General features: G+C 43.2%; 1 protein-coding gene across 6 annotated transcripts in view; it reads left to right on the top strand.

Moving 5' to 3' along the window:
- LOC132405281 (F-box/WD repeat-containing protein 11) overlaps positions 1 to 16,443 on the top strand; it is a 309,413-nt gene that overhangs the window by 280,226 nt on the left and 12,744 nt on the right. For 3 of the 6 annotated variants that reach the window (XR_009515793.1, XR_009515794.1, XR_009515792.1), the window contains exon 15: positions 9,868 to 10,069. The exons of the other annotated variants lie outside the window; for them this stretch is intronic. The gene's annotated coding sequence lies outside the window, so the exon portion shown is untranslated. The remainder of the gene's footprint in view (positions 1 to 9,867; positions 10,070 to 16,443) is intronic. 6 annotated transcript variants of the gene reach the window in all.

Raw genomic sequence — 16,443 nt, 5'->3', positions numbered from 1 at the left:
ATAATTCTCCGTAACTTCTGCCACCTGCAGCTGGATCCCACTACCAAACATATTTTTCCCTCCCCCCTTTCTGCTTTTTGCCGGGATCGCTCCCTACGCAACTCCCTTGTCCACTCGTCCCCTCCATCCCTTCCCACCGTTCTCCCTCCTGGCACTTATCCTTGTAAATGGAACAAGTGCTACACCTGCCCTTACACTTCCTCCCTCACCACCATTCGGGGCCCCAGACAGTCCTTCCAAGTGAGGCGACACTTCACCTGTGAGTCAGCTGGTGTGGTATACTGCGTCCGGTGCTCCCAGTGTGGCCTTTTATATATTGGTGAGACCCGACACAGACTGGGCAACCGTTTTGCTGAACACCTACGCTCGGTCCGCCAGAAAAAGCAGGATCTCCCAGTGGCCACACATTTTAATTCCACGTCCCATTCCCATTCTGATATGTCTATCCATGGCCTCCTCTATTGTCAAAATGACTCCGAACTCAGGTTGGAGGAACAACACCTTATATACCGGCTGGGTAGCCTCCAACCTGATGGCATGAACATTGACTTCTCTAACTTCTGTTACTACCCCTCCTCCCCTTCTTACCCCATCCCTGACATATTTAGTTGTTTGCCTGTTCTCCATCTCCCTCTGGTGCTTCCCCCCCACCCCCCTTTCTTTCTCCTGAGGCCTCCTGTCCCATGATCTTTTCCCTTCTCCAGCTCTGTATCCTTTCCTTTCAGTTGGTCCTGACAAAGGGTCTCAGCCCAAAACGTCGACAGTGCTTCTCCTTACAGATGCTGCCTGGCCTGCTGTGTTCCACCAGTATTTTGTGTGTGTTGTTGTTTGAATTTCCAGCATCTGCAGATTTCCTCGTGTTTGCTCATCACCTTCTACAGGGATTGTATTGAGAGCATCCTGCATCACTGCCTGGTTCGGAAATTGCACCATCTCGGATCACAAAACCCTGCAGCGGATAGTGAGGTCAGCTGAGAAGATCATTGGGGTCTCTCTTCCCACCATCAGGGACATTTACACTACATGCTGCATCTGCAAAGCAAACATCATTATGAAGGACCCCACGCACCCCTCATACAAACTCTTCTCCCTCCTGCCGTCTGGGCAAAGGACCAAAGCATTCGGGCTCTCACAGCCAGACTATGTAACAGTTTCTTCCCCTAAGCTATCAGACTGCTCAATACCCAGAGCCTGGACTGACACCTTACTGCACTATTGTCTTGTTCATTATTTATTGTAATGCCTGCACTGTTTTGTGCACTTTATGCTGTCCTGGGTAGGTCTGTAGTCTAGTGTAGTTTTTCTTTCTGTGTTGTTTTTTTTTAACGTAGTTCAGTCTAGTTTTTTTTGTGTCATGTAACACCATGGTCCTGAAAAATGTCTCATTTTTACTATGTACTGTATCAACAGTTATGGTGGAAATGACAATAAAAAGTGACTTGATTTGACATGCCGTCTTATCATTGCTACCGTCAGGGAAAAGGAACAGGTACCAGAAGGCGCGCACACAGTGATTCAGGAATAGCTTCTTCCCCACCGCTGTCAGATTTCTGAGTGGACATAGAATTCATGAACAATGTACTGCTGCCACATAACAAGAAATTGCATGACATATGCTGGTGATGTTCTCGCAACCCAGCTTTATTTTATCAATGACCATGCATATGTTACTCCTTTATTCTATTTACATTTTACATAAGTTTTTAATAGTTGCTGTTTCTGGGACTGGTTGTTCTGATCCTCATGACACCTCACTAGTAAAACAAATCTGTATATTCCCGCTCCCTGTATTTTTGTGTGTGTGTGTTTTAGCCACTCCTCTTTTATACTCGTGTATTATTCTCATGAGCTCTTGTTTCTCCAGTGATGTCTAGGGCAGTTTTTTCGGCACTATGTACAAATTAGAGTACCTTCCTTTCTCTTCACCGTTTCTTATTATCTACCCATTTCCCAACAATTGTTCGTGTGTTACTGTGGTGTGCAAAAGTTTGGGCACCCATGGTCAAAATTTCTGTAACTGTGAATAGCTAAGCAAGTAAAAGATGACCTGATTTCCAAAAGGCATGAAGTTAAAGACGACACATTTCTTTAATATTTTAAGCAGATTACTTTTTTTATTTCCATCTTTTACAGTTTCAAAGTAACAAAAAAGGAAATGGCCCGAAGCAAAAGTTTGGGCACCCAGCATGGTCAGTACTTAGTAAGTACTGACCCTTTGGCAAGTATCACAGCTTGTAAGCGCGTTCTGTAGACATCTAAGAGTCTTTCAACTGTTGTTTTGGGGATTTTCGTCCATTCTTCCTTGCGAAAGGCTTCTAGTTCTGTGAGATTCTTGGGCCGTCTTGCATGCACTGCTCTTTTGAGGTCTATTCGCAGATTTTCAATGATGTTTACATCAGGCAACTGTGAGGGCCATGGCAAAACCTTCAGCTTACTGAGGTAGTCCGTTGTGTATTTTGAGGTGTGTTTAGGATCATTATCCTGTTATAGAAGCCATCCTCTTTTCATCCTCAGCTTTTTTACAGAGGGTGTGATGTTTGCTTCCAGAATTTACTGGTATTTAATTGAATTCATTCTTCCCTCTACCAGTGAAATGTTCCCCATGCCACTGGCTGCAACACAAGCTCAAAGCATGATCGATCCACCCCCATGCTCAACAAGTTGGAGGGTGTTCTTTTCATGAAATTCTGCACCCTTTTTTCTCCAAACATACCTTTGCTCATTGCGGTCAAAAAGTTTTATTTTAACTTAATCTTTCCACAGGACTTGTTTCCAAAATAGCCTTGTTTAGATGTTCCTTTTGCAAATTTCTGACTCTGAATTTTGTGGTGAGGACACAGGAAAGGTTTTCTTCTGATGACTCTTCCATATTTGTGCAGGTGTCACTGCACAATAGAACAGTGCACCACCACTCCAGAGTCTGCTAAATCTTCCTGAAGGTCTTTTGCATTCAAACGGGGGTTTTGATTTGCCTTTCTAGCAATTTTATGAGCAGTTCTCTCCGAAAGTCTTCTTGGTCTTCCAGACCTCAGCTTAACCTCTGCCATTTCTGTTAACTGCCATTTCTTAATTACATTACGAACTGAGTAAACAGCTACCTGAAAACACTTTGCTGTCTTTTTATAGCCTTCCCCTGTTTTGTGGGCATCATTTATTTTAATTTTCAGAGTGGTACGAAGCACGGAGCCCATGGCTGCTGATTGTTGGGACAAGGTTTGAGGGTTTTTATAAAGCTTTGAAATTTGCATCACCTGGCCTTTCCTAATGATGACTGTGAACAAGCCATATCCCGAACAAGCTAATTAAGGTCTGAGACCTTGGTAAAAGTTATCTGAGAGCTCAAATCTTTTGAGGTGCCTAAACTTTTGCATGTGCTCCTTTCCTTTTTTTTCACTCTAAAATTGTACAAAACAAAAATAATACACTAATCTTGTTTAAAATGTTGAAAACAATGTTCCATCTTTAATCTTATGACTTTTGGAGATCAGTTCATCTTCTACTCACTTAACTATACACAGTAACAGAAATTTTGACCAGGGGTGCCCAAACTTTTGCATGCCACTGTATCATAGTGTCTATAAAAAGCACTCACCCTCCTTGGAAGTTATCATGTTTTATTGTTTTACAACACTAAATTTCAGTGGATTTAATTTGGCTTTTTTGATACTGATCAACAGAAAAGACTCATGTCAAAGTGAAAACAAATTTCTACAAATTGATCTAAATTTATAACAATTATTTAACACAAAATAATTGACTGCATTATTATTCACCCACCTCTTCCCCCCCCCCCCCCCCCCCCATCAGTATTTAGTAGATGCACTTTGGCAGCAATTACTGCATTGAGTCTGTATGGATAGGTTGCTATCAGCTTTGCACATCTGGACACTGCAATTTTTTCCCTTTTCTTTTTTACAAAACTGCTCAAGCTCTGTTAGATTGCCCTTTTCAAGTCCAGCCACAAATTCTCAATTGGATGTGATCTGGACTCTGACATGGCCACTCCAGGACATATTATACCATAAGACATAGGAGCATAATGAGGCCATCTGTTCCATCGACTCTGCTCTACAATTCAATCATGGCTGATCATTTTTTTCTCCTCCTTAACCCCAGTTCCTGGCCTTCTCCCTGTAACCTATCATGCCATGTCCAATCAAGAACCTATCAATCTCTGCCTTAAATACGCTCAGCAACTTGGCCACCACAGCTGTATGTGGCAACAAATTCCACAGATTCACCACCCTTTGGCTAAAGAAATTTCTCTGTATCTCTGTTTCAAAAAGGGGCCCCTCTATCCTGAAGCTGTGCCCTCTTAGACTCTCCAACCGTGGGAAAGATCCTTTCCACCTCTACTCTGTCTAGGCCTTTCAACATTCAAAAGGTTTCATTGAGATTCCCCCTCATCCTTCTGAATTTGTGTTGGAGGGAGTACATTCAGATTGGAGGGTTGTGACTAGTGGTGTCCCACAAGGATCTGTTCTGGGACCTCTACTTTTTGTGATTTTTATTAACGACCTGGATGTGGGGGTAGAAGGGTGGGTTGGCAAGTTTGCAGATGACACAAAGGTTGGCGATGTTGTAGATAGTGTAGAGGATTGTCGAAGATTGCAGAGAGACATTGATAGGATGCAGAAGTGGGCTGAGAAGTGGCAGATGGAGTTCAACCCGGAGAAGTGTGAGGTGGTACACTTTGGAAGGACAAACTCCAAGGCAGAGTACAAAGTAAATGGCAGGATACTTGGTAGTGTGGAGTAGCAGAGAGATCTGGGGGTACGTGTCCACAGATCCCTGAAAGTTGCCTCACAGGTAGATAGGGTAGTTCAGATAGCTTTCATAAGTCGAGGGATAGAGTTTAAGAGACGTGATGTAATGATGCAGCTCTATAAAACTCTAGTTAGGCCACACTTGGAGTACTGTGTTCAGTTCTGGTCTCCTCACTATAGGAAGGATGTGGAAGCATTGGAAAGGGTACAGAGGAGATTTACCAGGATGTTGCCTGGTTTAGAGAGTATGCATTATGATCAGAGATTAAGGGAGCTAGGGCTTTACTCTTTGGAGAGAAGGAGGATGAGAGGAGACATGATAGAGGTGTACAAGATATTAAGAGGAATAGACAGTGGACAGCCAGCACTTCTTCCCCAAGGCACCACTGCTCAGTACAAGAGGACATGGCTTTAAGTTAAGGGGAGGGAAGTTCAAGGGGGGTATTAGAGGAAGGTTTTTCACTCAGAGAGTGGTTGGTGCGTGGAATGCACTGCCTGAGTCAGTGGTGGAGGCAGATACACTAGTGAAGTTTAAGAGACTACTAGACAGGTATATGGAGAAATTTAAGGTGGGGGGTTATATGGGAGGCAGGGTTTGAGGGTCGGCACAACATTGGGGGCCGAAGTGCCTGTAATGTGCTGTAGTATTCCATGTTCTATTTCTAATTCAAGCAAGCACAGATCCAAAGCCATCAAACATTTCTTGTATGATAACCTTTTCATTCCTGGAATCATCCATGTGTACCTCCTCTGGATCCTCTCCAATGCCAACACATCTTTTCTAAGATGAGGGGCCCAAAACTGTACACAATACTCAAGGTGAGGCCGTACAAGTGCCTTATAACGCCTCAGCATCATAGCCTTGCTCTTGTATTCTAGACCTCTTGAAAAGACTGCTAACATGGCATTTGCCTTCCTCACCACCAACTCAACCTGCAAGTTAACCTTCATCGTGTTCTGCACAAGGACTGGTAAGTCCCTCTGCATCTCAGATTTTTGGGTTTTCTCCCCTTTTAGAAAATAGTCTGCCCATTTATTTCTACTACCAAAGTGCATGACCATGCACTTTCGAACATTGTATTTCATTTGCCACTTTCTTGCCCATTCCCCTAATCTGTATAAGTCCTTCTGCATCACACCTGTTTCCTCAACACTACCTGCCCCTCCACCAATCACTGTATCATCTGCAAACTTGGCAACAAAGCCATCTATTCCATCATCTAAATCATTTATATATGACACAAAAGAAGTAGTCCCAGCAGCGATCCCTGCGAACGTCACTAGTCACTGTCAACCAAACAGCAAAGGATCCTTTTATTCCCACTCACTGCCTCCTACCAATCAGCCAATGCTCTAACTATGTTATTAACTTTCCTGTAATACCATGGGCTTTTAATTTGGTAAGCAGCCTCATGTGTGGCACCTTGTCAAAGGCCTTCTGAAAGTCCAAATATACAACATCCACTACATCCCCTTTATCTATCCTGCTTGTAACGTCCTCAAAGAATTCCAGAAGGTTCATCAGACAGGATTTTCCCTGAAGGAGACCATGACGACTTTGCCCTATCTTGTTCGGCTTCACCAAGTACTCCATCACCTCATCCTTAACAATTGACTCTATAATATCTTCTCAACCACAGATGTCAGGCTAACTGGTCTATAATTTCCTTTCTGCTACCTTCCTCTTAAAGAGTGGAGTAACATTTTGTAATTTTCCAGTCCTCTGTCATCATGCCGATGTTCAATGATTTTTGAAAGATCATATCTGATGCCATCACAATCTCTAACGCTACCTCTTTCAGAGTCCTAGGGTGCAGTTCATCTGGTCCGGGTGACTTATGTACCTTTAGGTCTTTCAGCTTTTTGAGTACTTTCTCTCTTGTGACAGTAACTGCACCAACTTATCTTCCTTCACACACTACAACATCAGGCACCCTGCTAGTGTCTTCCGTAGTGAAGACTGATGCAAAATAGTCGTTTAGTTCATCAGCCATCTCCTTGTCTCCTGTTATTATTTCTCCTGCCTCATTTTCTAGCGGTCCTATATCCATTCTCACTTCTCTTTTTATTTTTAACATACTTGACAAAACTTTTACTGTCCACTTTGATATTGTTTGCCAGCTTGCTTTCATATTTCATCTTTTCCTTTCTAACGATTTTTTTTAGTTGCTCTCGGTAGGCTTTTAGAAACTACCCAATCCTCTATCTTCCCACTAATTTTTGCTTTGTTGTATGCCCTTTTTGTTTGCTTTACAATATCTTTGACTTTCTTTGTCAGCCACAATTGTACTATTTTACCATTTGAGTATTTCTTCATTTTTAGAATACACATGTTCTGCACCTTCAATTTTCAAAGAAACATACACCATTGCTACTCTGATGACATCCCCACTAGTTAAGCTCCATGTACCTATCTGAAAGCCTCTTAAAAGACTATCATATTCACCACTGTTGCCAGCAGCCCAATCCACACACTCACCACTCTCTGAGTAAAAAAACTTACCCCTGACATCTCTGTACCTACTCCCCAGCACCTTAACACTGGACTAGAAGAGCCGAGATGGCCTGTTTCCGTGCTGTAATTGTTAAATGGTTACATACTACGATGCATGCTTATTGTGATCAACAGATTCAGATTTATTTATCACATGTACTACTTTGAAACATGCAGTGGAATATGTCGTTTTGTGTAACAGCCAACTCAGTATGCCCTTGGGGGTAGCCTGCAAGTTTTGTATGCCCATATGTTCGGCAGAACAATACAAACAGCAAACAACAGCAAAAACACTTTCCCGCCCTTCCACCTAACTACCCCTTCTCACGCACAGACAAACTTTCAACTCCAGGACAGGCTGCCTCCAGTCCTCAGCCCTAGACTGTCGGACTTGCAGAATTCGGGCCTGCAACCTCAAATTCGTGGCGCAGACTAGCAGACACAACCACTGTCTTCTACCTCCAGACTTGCTGACTTTGGTCTTTGACTTTCTCAGTTAACCAGTCACCGGTTTGACATTCGGGCCTTGACCTCCAGACTTACACAGACCTCCGACCCTATTGTGTGTGGGGGGGGGAGGGGGAGGGGAAAGGGGAAGGGAGGGCAGAATCAGCAGCTCCCCTGATTCTTGCTGTTACGAACCTCTGACTCAACACTCGCCAGTCTGTGGATCTCTGGTCTGCTCAGCTCCTGTTGACGTGACCTTTGGGTTTACTAACCTTTCACAGCAGAGTGCTTCGATATGGACTCTCAACACCAGTACCTGTTCTTGACTCTTCCTTCTCCCGCATTCCTGTCCCTGAACCCTAACCCGACCCCTAACTCCTGCAGAGTCCCTCAAACAATCCATATGAACTTTTAAAAAAAATACTAAGTAAGTGAGCCATGATATCGACAGATACTGCAGCTCGACACTATCTTGACCTGCACACCAGAGGCTCCTGCCTCTGGCTCTTTGTCAGTAGCAGAGACCAGTGACTAAACTGGGGGCCTTTCAACTCTGTTATGTATTGCCAGGCCAGATACTCGGCAGCTGAGCTAATAGAGTTTCCAAACCAAGTATTTATAGAGAGACACACCTGCAGGATGTAGCTTCTTGTGGTTTCATATTGTAGCCACCCTCCAGCCCATTGAATGGGGAATGTCAGGAGTGTGGGTGGCAGCTGTAGCCTGAAAAAATGTGAAGGTGTAAAACTACACAAGATCACATCTGTCAGTTCACAGAAAGATTCTTTGTCTGCTGCATAAACATATGATGTGCATGTTTGTTGAGTCCTGTAATGAGTTTTTTGAAAGCAAAACTTTAGAGAGAACATACATTCTCATGTATCATCTATCCTGTTGTTCACTCTCCTGGTAAGTTTGCTCACTATCCTTTTAATCACAGCTTTAAGCTAGCAGAATACTTTGTAGCATCTAAGTCATCAATCGGGAAGCTGGAAGCTTATATTTGGGAAATTGCTGTTCCTGATGTATTAGAAGACCTAGAAAATTTGTTTTTTCTATAAAGAAACAATATATACATTATAAAAACAAGGGCTGTTCTGTATGGTTTTGATTGCTAGTTTATTTGGATACTTCTTACTCCTTTTGAACATGGAGCATCACAGCACAATGCAGGCCCATTGGCCCACAATGTTGTGCTGATCTGGTATAATCAAATTGTTCCATCTGTGATGACAATAATTGTTCCTTAACCTTGATGAAACATTAGTAGGATTTTCACGGAAGCGTTACTGAACAAAGCTGGATGCTGAACCACGAGCAATTTTACTACTTTAAGCTGCTTTAAGAATATCTTAAGGAAATGAAGTAGAAAGGGATTTGAGAACTTGGGGCCAGGTAGCTAATGGCATGATTGCCAAGGAGGAATGATTAAATTCAGAGATGTGCAAGAGGCAAAATTGGGGGAACTTAGTCATCTTAGTCAACTGCTGCTGCAGTTCTATACTGCAGTCATTCAGTCTGTCTTGTGCACTTCCATCACTGTGTGGTTTGGTGCCGCCACCAAGCAGGATAGAACCAGACTACAGCGCACAGTGAGGACTGCCGAGCGCATCATTGGAGCCTCCCTGCCCTCTATTGTGGACCTGTACTCTTCCAGGTTGAAGAAGAGGCCAGGGAACATCATAAAGGACTCCTTCCATCCTGCGCACAGACTGTTTGAACTGCTTCCGTCTGGTAAGCGCTTCAGATCCCTCCAGACTAAGACTAATAGGCACTGGAGAAGTTTTTTCCCTACTGCGGTCACTTTGCTGAACAGTTAACTGCCGGTTAACTGTCGGCTAACTATTACTTGGATTGCACTACTTGTATGTATAATCTATATTTTCATTTATATTTATCATTATTATTGTTATGAGCAGAGAGACAACATCTGCCGGAAGTAAATTCCTTGTATGTGCACAGGTACTTGGCGATTAAATTCTGATTCTGATCTAGAAAGATTGTAAATTTGTACAGTGTTACTAAGAAGGATGGAGCAGAGATCATGCAGTCATAAGATTTGCTATTTTTGCTATCTGTAAGTTCTCATTTTCTTTAAAAAAAAGTACTAATTAAATGGGTGGTAAAGTGGAAGTGTAAGACGCTCTTTCCCTCTGTTAGCCTGCAGGTCGCCCTGAGGTGAGGTGTAACACTGATCAGGGTCATGTGAAGCCATGGGAGCAGGTGGTGGATGGTCATATGAGCAGCTGGTACATATCATAAGTCGTGGTTATGCGACCACTGACACCAGGCACTCCCTGAAGATTATTGATAATGGCTGGATCACCCATCCTGTAAAGACTCTGCCCACAAGAAAGCAATGGTAAACCACTTCTGTAGAAAAATTTACCAAGAACAATCACGATCCATGATCGCCAAAGTCATACAACACTGCACACAAAATGAAGGAATTAAATCCAATTGAAGATGTTGTTTGACTAAAACAAATTACTGTAGTACAAATACAATACTAATAACAATTTATAAAGTAATCTCTATCTAGTAAAAAGAAACAATACTTAAAAAAGTGGTTGTCACAGTTTACTCTTTGAAATAATCTCCAAGTGACGTCTGTTTGCCTTAACAATTTTTGCATCATTGTTCCACAGCAGCAACTATGTAGGTTTTTGCAATTAAAATAAAGTGAGGAGTTTTTTGTTTAACGAAACCTGTAACAGATCTTATTGAACTCCAAAGCCTAAACACAAAAGCGTGGTAAAAATCTTTACATAACAATGTCAGCACGTCAGACCAGCCTCTGAAAGCGAAACCCCAACTCAATGTCAGTGATTGTGAATTACGTACATTTCTCCCAATTACGTTACCCTACAACTATACCAAAATATATCTGAACTTACTTAAGACAGGATTGTACATTTAAATTATTTCACTACTTGCTCACATTACCTCTTGCATGGGAAGCTCATCTCCAAGTCAAGTAAGACAACTATGAACAAATTGGTTCCGTTTCTGATGGAGTCTGTAGCTAAAGAGTGATGTTTGTGACTTTTTTAAACATATTTTTGGAGACCAAAAATTGTGACGTTTTGATGAAAAAAATATTTGAACATAAAGGATTTAGAGGATATAACTAATTAAAAAATGCAGCACAGCCTGGATTCAGAAAGGACAGGTCCTGTTTGATAAAGTTACTGAACCTAATGGATAGAGGGCAATAACTGGATGTTGCCTACCTTGATTTCAAGAAGACATTCATTAAGGCTTAAGTATGAATGGAGATGGGAGTAATGTAACAGCATGGATAGAGAATTGGTTAAGGCAGACAGTATAAATTGATGTCAATCATTGGTGAATGAGGTGCTGCAGGGGTTGTTCACAATATAGAACATAGAATAGTACAGCACATTATAGGCCTTTTGGCCCACAATGTTGTGCCAACCCTCAAACCCAACCTCACATATAACCCCCCCACCTTAAATTCCTCCATATACCTGTCTAGTAGTCTCTTAAACTTCGCTAGTGTATCTGCCTCCACCACTGACTCAGGCAGTGCATTCCATGCACCAACCACTCTGAGTGAAAAACCTTCCTCTAATATCCCCCTTGAACTTCCCTCCCCTTACCTTAAAGCCATGTCCTCTTGTACTGATCAGTGGTGCCCTGGGGAAGAGGCACTGGCTGTCTACTCTGTCTATTCCTCTTAATATCTTGTACACCTCTATCATGTCTCCTCTCATCCTCCTCCTCTCCAAAGAGTAAAGCTCCCTTAATCTCTGATCATAATGCATACTCTCTAAACCAGGCAGTATCCTGGTAAATCTCCTCTGTACCCTTTCCAATGCTTCCACATTCTTCCTGTAGTGAGGCAACCAGAACTGGACATGGTACTCCACTAACCAGAGTTTTATAGAGCTGCATCATTACATCGCATCTCTTAAACTCTATCCCTCAACTTATGAAAGCTATCTGAACTACCCTATCTACCTGTGAGGCAACTTTCAGGGATCTGTGGACATGTACCCCCAGATCCCTTTGCTCCTCCACACTACCAAGTATCCTGCCATTTACTTTGTACTCTGCCTTGGAGTTTGTCCTTCCAAAGTCCCAGAACAGATCCTTGTGGAACACCACTAGTCACAACCCTCCAATCTGAATGTACTCCCTCCACCACAACCCTCTGCCTTCTGCAGGCAAGCCAATTCTGAATCCACCTGGACAAACTTCCCTGGATCCCATGCCTTCTGACTTTCTGAATAAGCCTACCATGTGGAATCTTGTCAAATGCCTTACTAAAATCCATGTAGATCACATCCACTACACTACCCTCATCTATATGCCTCGTCACCTCCTCGAAGTACTCTATCAGGCTTGTTAGGCACGATCTGCCCTTCACAAAGCCATGCTGACTGTCCCTGATCAGACCATAATTCTCTAAATGCCCATAGATCCTACTCTAATAATCTGTTCCAACATCTTTCCCACCACATACGTAAGGCTCACAGGTTTATAATTACCCGGACTATCCCTACTACCTTTATTGAACAAGGGGACAACATTCGCCTCCCTCCAATCCTCCAGTACCATTCCTGTGGACAACGAGGACATAAAGATCCTAGCCAGAGGCTCAGCAAATCTTCCCTCGCCGCGTGAAGCAGCCTGGGGAATATTCCATCAGGCCCCGGGGACTTACCCGTCCTAATGTATTTTAACAACTCCAACACCTCCTCTCCCTTAATATCAACATGCTGCAGGACATCAACCTCAGTCATATTGTCCCTCACCGTCATCAAGTTCCCTCTCATTGGTGAATACCGAAGAGAAGTATTCATTGAGGACCTCACTGAGTTCCATAGCCTCCGGGCACATCTTCCCATTTTTATCTCTAATCGGTCCCACCTTCACTCCTGTCATCCTTTTGTTCTTCACATAATTGAAGAAAGTCTTGGGGTTTTCCTTTATCCTACTCGCCAAGGCCTTCTCATGTCCCCTTCTTAAGCTCCTTTCTTGCTACCCTATATTCCTCAATAGACCCATCTGATCGTTGCTTCCTAAACCTCATGTATGCTGCCTTCTTCCACCTGACTAGATTTTCCACGTCACTTGTCATCCATGGTTCCTTCACTGAACCATTCTTTATCTTCCGCACCGGGACAAATTTATCCCTAACATCCTGCAAGAGATCCTTAAACATCGACCACGTGTCCATAGTACATTTCCCTGCTAAAACATCATCCCAATTCACATCCGCAAGTTCTAGCCTTATAGCCTCATAATTTGCCTTTCCCCAATTAAAATTTTTCCTGTACTCTCTGATTCTATCCTTTTCCATGATAATGCTAAAGGCCAGGGAGCGGTGATCACTGTCCCCCAGATGCTCACCCACAGACAGATCTGTGACTTGACCCGGTTTGCTACCTAATACTAGATCTAGTATGGCATTCCCCCTAGTCGGCCTGTTAACATACTGTGACAGGAATCCATCCTGGACACACTTAACAAACTCTGCCCCATCTAAACCCTTGGAACTAATCAAGTGCCAATCAATATTAGGGAAGTTAAAGTCATCCATGATAACAACCGTGTTATTTTTGCACCTTTCCAAAATCTGCCTCCTAATCTGCTCCCTTCCTGTTCCTGACTTCCACCCATACTGACCCAAAAGAGGATCCTGCTACATTACCCACCCTTTCTATAGCTGTAGTAGAATCCCTGACCAGTAGTGCCACCCCCTCCTCCCTTTATTCCCCCCTCTCTATCCCTTTCAAAGCACTGGGTTCAGGAATATTGAGAATCCATTCCTGCCCTGGTGCCAGCCAAGTCTCCGTAATGGCCACTACATCATAATTCCATGTATGTATCCAAGCTCCTCTCAGTTTATCACCTTTGTTCCTGATGCTTCTTGCATTGAAGTACACGCACTTTAGCCCTTCTACCTCACTACCTTTACGCCCTTTATTCTGCTTCTCTTTCCTCAAAGCCTGTCTATACGTTAGATCTGGCTTTACTCTATGTACTTATTTCACTGCTCTATCGCTCTGGGTCCCACCCCCCTTGCAAATTAGTTTAAACCCTCCCAAACCATGCTAGCAAACCTACCTGCAAGGATATTGCTCCCCCTCGAGTTCAGGTGCAACCCATTCAATCTGTACAGGTCCAGAAGAGATCCCAATGATTCAAAAATCTAAAACCCTGCCCTCTGCACCAACTCCTCCTCAGCCGTGCATTCAACTGCCATCTCCTCCAATTCTTACCATCACTATCACGTAGCCCTGGCAGCAATCCTGAGAACGCCACCCTTGAGGTCTTGTTCTTCAGCCTTCTGCCTAGTTCCCGAAACTCACACTTCAGGACCTCATTACTCTTCCAGCCTATGTCGTTGCTACTAACATGTATCACAACTTCTGGTTGCTTTCTCTCTCATACCAGGATGTCATACACCCGGTCAGAGACATCCCGGACCCTGGCACCCAGGAGGCAACAAACCATGTGGGTGTCCTTCTCACGTCCACAAAATCTCCTGTCTGCTCCCCTGACTATAGAGTCTTCAATGACGACAGCTCTCCTCTTCTCCGTCCCATCCTTCTGCACTACAGGGTCAGAGTCAGTGCCAGAGGCCCTGCCACCGTGGCTCACACCTGGTCGGTTGTCTTTGCCAACAGTATCCAGGACAGTAAACTTATTATTCAGGGGAATGGCTACAGGGGTGTTCTGCACTACCTGTCTACTCACCTCACTTTCCCTCCTATGACTGTTACCCAACAACCTGCTTCCAGCAGCCTAGGTGTGACTACCTCCTTGTAGCTCTCATCTTTGACTGCCTCATTTTCCCTTATGAGTCGAAGGTCATCCAGCTGCTGCTCCAGATTCCTCACACGGTCTTCCAGATCACCCAGCCGCAAGCACTTCTGGCAGATGTGACTCTGCGGGAGGGGGGAGTTCCCCCAAGACTGCCACATCTCATAGGAGAGGCACATCACCATCTCAGGAGGCATTGTAATGACTAACTGGGAACAAGCTTGTCCTCTGCCCCTTCTCGTCGAAGCCTCAAATCTCCACTCCTTCACTGGCCGCTCTGCTTGAGCTACCCTTCTATTGTTTGAGCTTTTCAAACTGCTTGGTCACCTGACTTCGATTGCCCAATCAGTTGCTTTCTGCTGAGTCTAAGCTATTCAAATCTTGATTGTCTAATCAACGGCTTTCTGCTGAGCTATTCAAATCTTGATTAACTTGATTGCACAGTCCAATTGCCAAAACTGCCAGAATCTCTCGAGTCAAAGCCTCAAATCTCCACTCCTTCACTGGCCCACTCACTCACTGGCCATTTTCCAGTGAGTGAAAATCCTTAAATATACTTTAAGGATTTGGAAGAAGAGCAAGTATAATATCTCTAAATTTGCTGATGGCACTAAATTGAGTGGAAAAGCAAATTTTGCACGGGATGGAAAGCACCTGCAGGGAGATAAAGATAATTTTAAGTGAGTAGGCAAGGTTTTAGCAGGTGGAATACAATGTTAGTAAATGGGAGGCCACCTACTTTAGAAGGGAAAGATTATTATATAACTGAAAGATTGCAACATCTGGTTATGCAGAGGGACTTGTGAGTGTGGTGCATGAATCACAAAATGTTGGTTTGCGGGTGAAACAAATATCAAGAAGGGAGATGTAATATTGGCATTCATAGAAGGATTGAATTTAAGAGCATCGGGGTTATGCTGAAACTATTTACAGTACTGTTGAGGCCACACCTGGAGAACTACTGTTGTGCCCTAGTATTCAGAAGAATGAGGGGATTTTATAGAAACGTAAAATTATGAAAGGAATAAATACAATGGAACCACAAAAGTTGTTTCCATTGGTAGGTTAGACTAGAGCTAGGGGACATAGTCTCAAGATTTGGGGGAGTAGATTTAGGACCTTTAGAAAATAATGAAACTCTGCTCAAGGGAGCATTAGAAGATACCTTGTTAAGCATATTTAAGATGGGAGTTAGATTTTTTTTCATTGTATCGGTTTTAATGTTATAGGAAAAGGTGGGTAAGTTTAGCTGAGTCCATGTGCAGATTAGACATGATCTTGTTGAATGGTAGAGCAGGCGAACTCTTGCTCCTATTTCTTACATTAGGAGGTGGAGCTTGGTTGCTTCACTGTATATGTTGAGCCTGAGAAAATTTGACAAGGAGGCAGTGTACAGATAAGGAAAAGGCTGAGAGGATAATATATTGGGGCAATCCAAAGTTAACAGTACTACACCATGAAGAGAAGTCACTGTGGGTTATTCAGCTGGGTTGATGAGAATGGAACTGAGAGAAAATGACCCCACCAAACTAGACAATGAAGGTTTAGCAGACAGTTTGATTTGTCACATTAAAGGTGGTGGATAAAGAAGGTGACTTTACTACAGTCATGCAACCTGTCATGTGACATTTCATTGCCCTAGTAATGGTGGAAACCTGAATGACCTTCAGATGTGTGAAAGATGTGCATGGATTTTAGAAGTGAAAGGCAGTTTGGGAATGGACCAGTAGTTCACAAAGACAAACATTTTTTGGATAGATGATGGCATGTTTAAGGGAGTGGGTGGCAGTATTCAAGGAAGAACATTTGTCAACAGTATTAGTTTAAAATGAGCCCCAGAATGTAAAATTAGGTGTTTAGCAATGGAATGGAAAAGGTGCAGGTTGGTGAATCAGAGGAAAATAGAAGTTCTCAGCTTGTGGAGTATCTACAGAAGATTTT

Source organism: Hypanus sabinus, chromosome 15, assembly GCF_030144855.1.
Source record: "Hypanus sabinus isolate sHypSab1 chromosome 15, sHypSab1.hap1, whole genome shotgun sequence".
Taxonomy (NCBI): Eukaryota; Metazoa; Chordata; class Chondrichthyes; order Myliobatiformes; family Dasyatidae; genus Hypanus; species Hypanus sabinus.
Note: the sequence above shows the minus strand (reverse complement) of the source record. Positions and strands in the feature narration are given on the sequence as shown.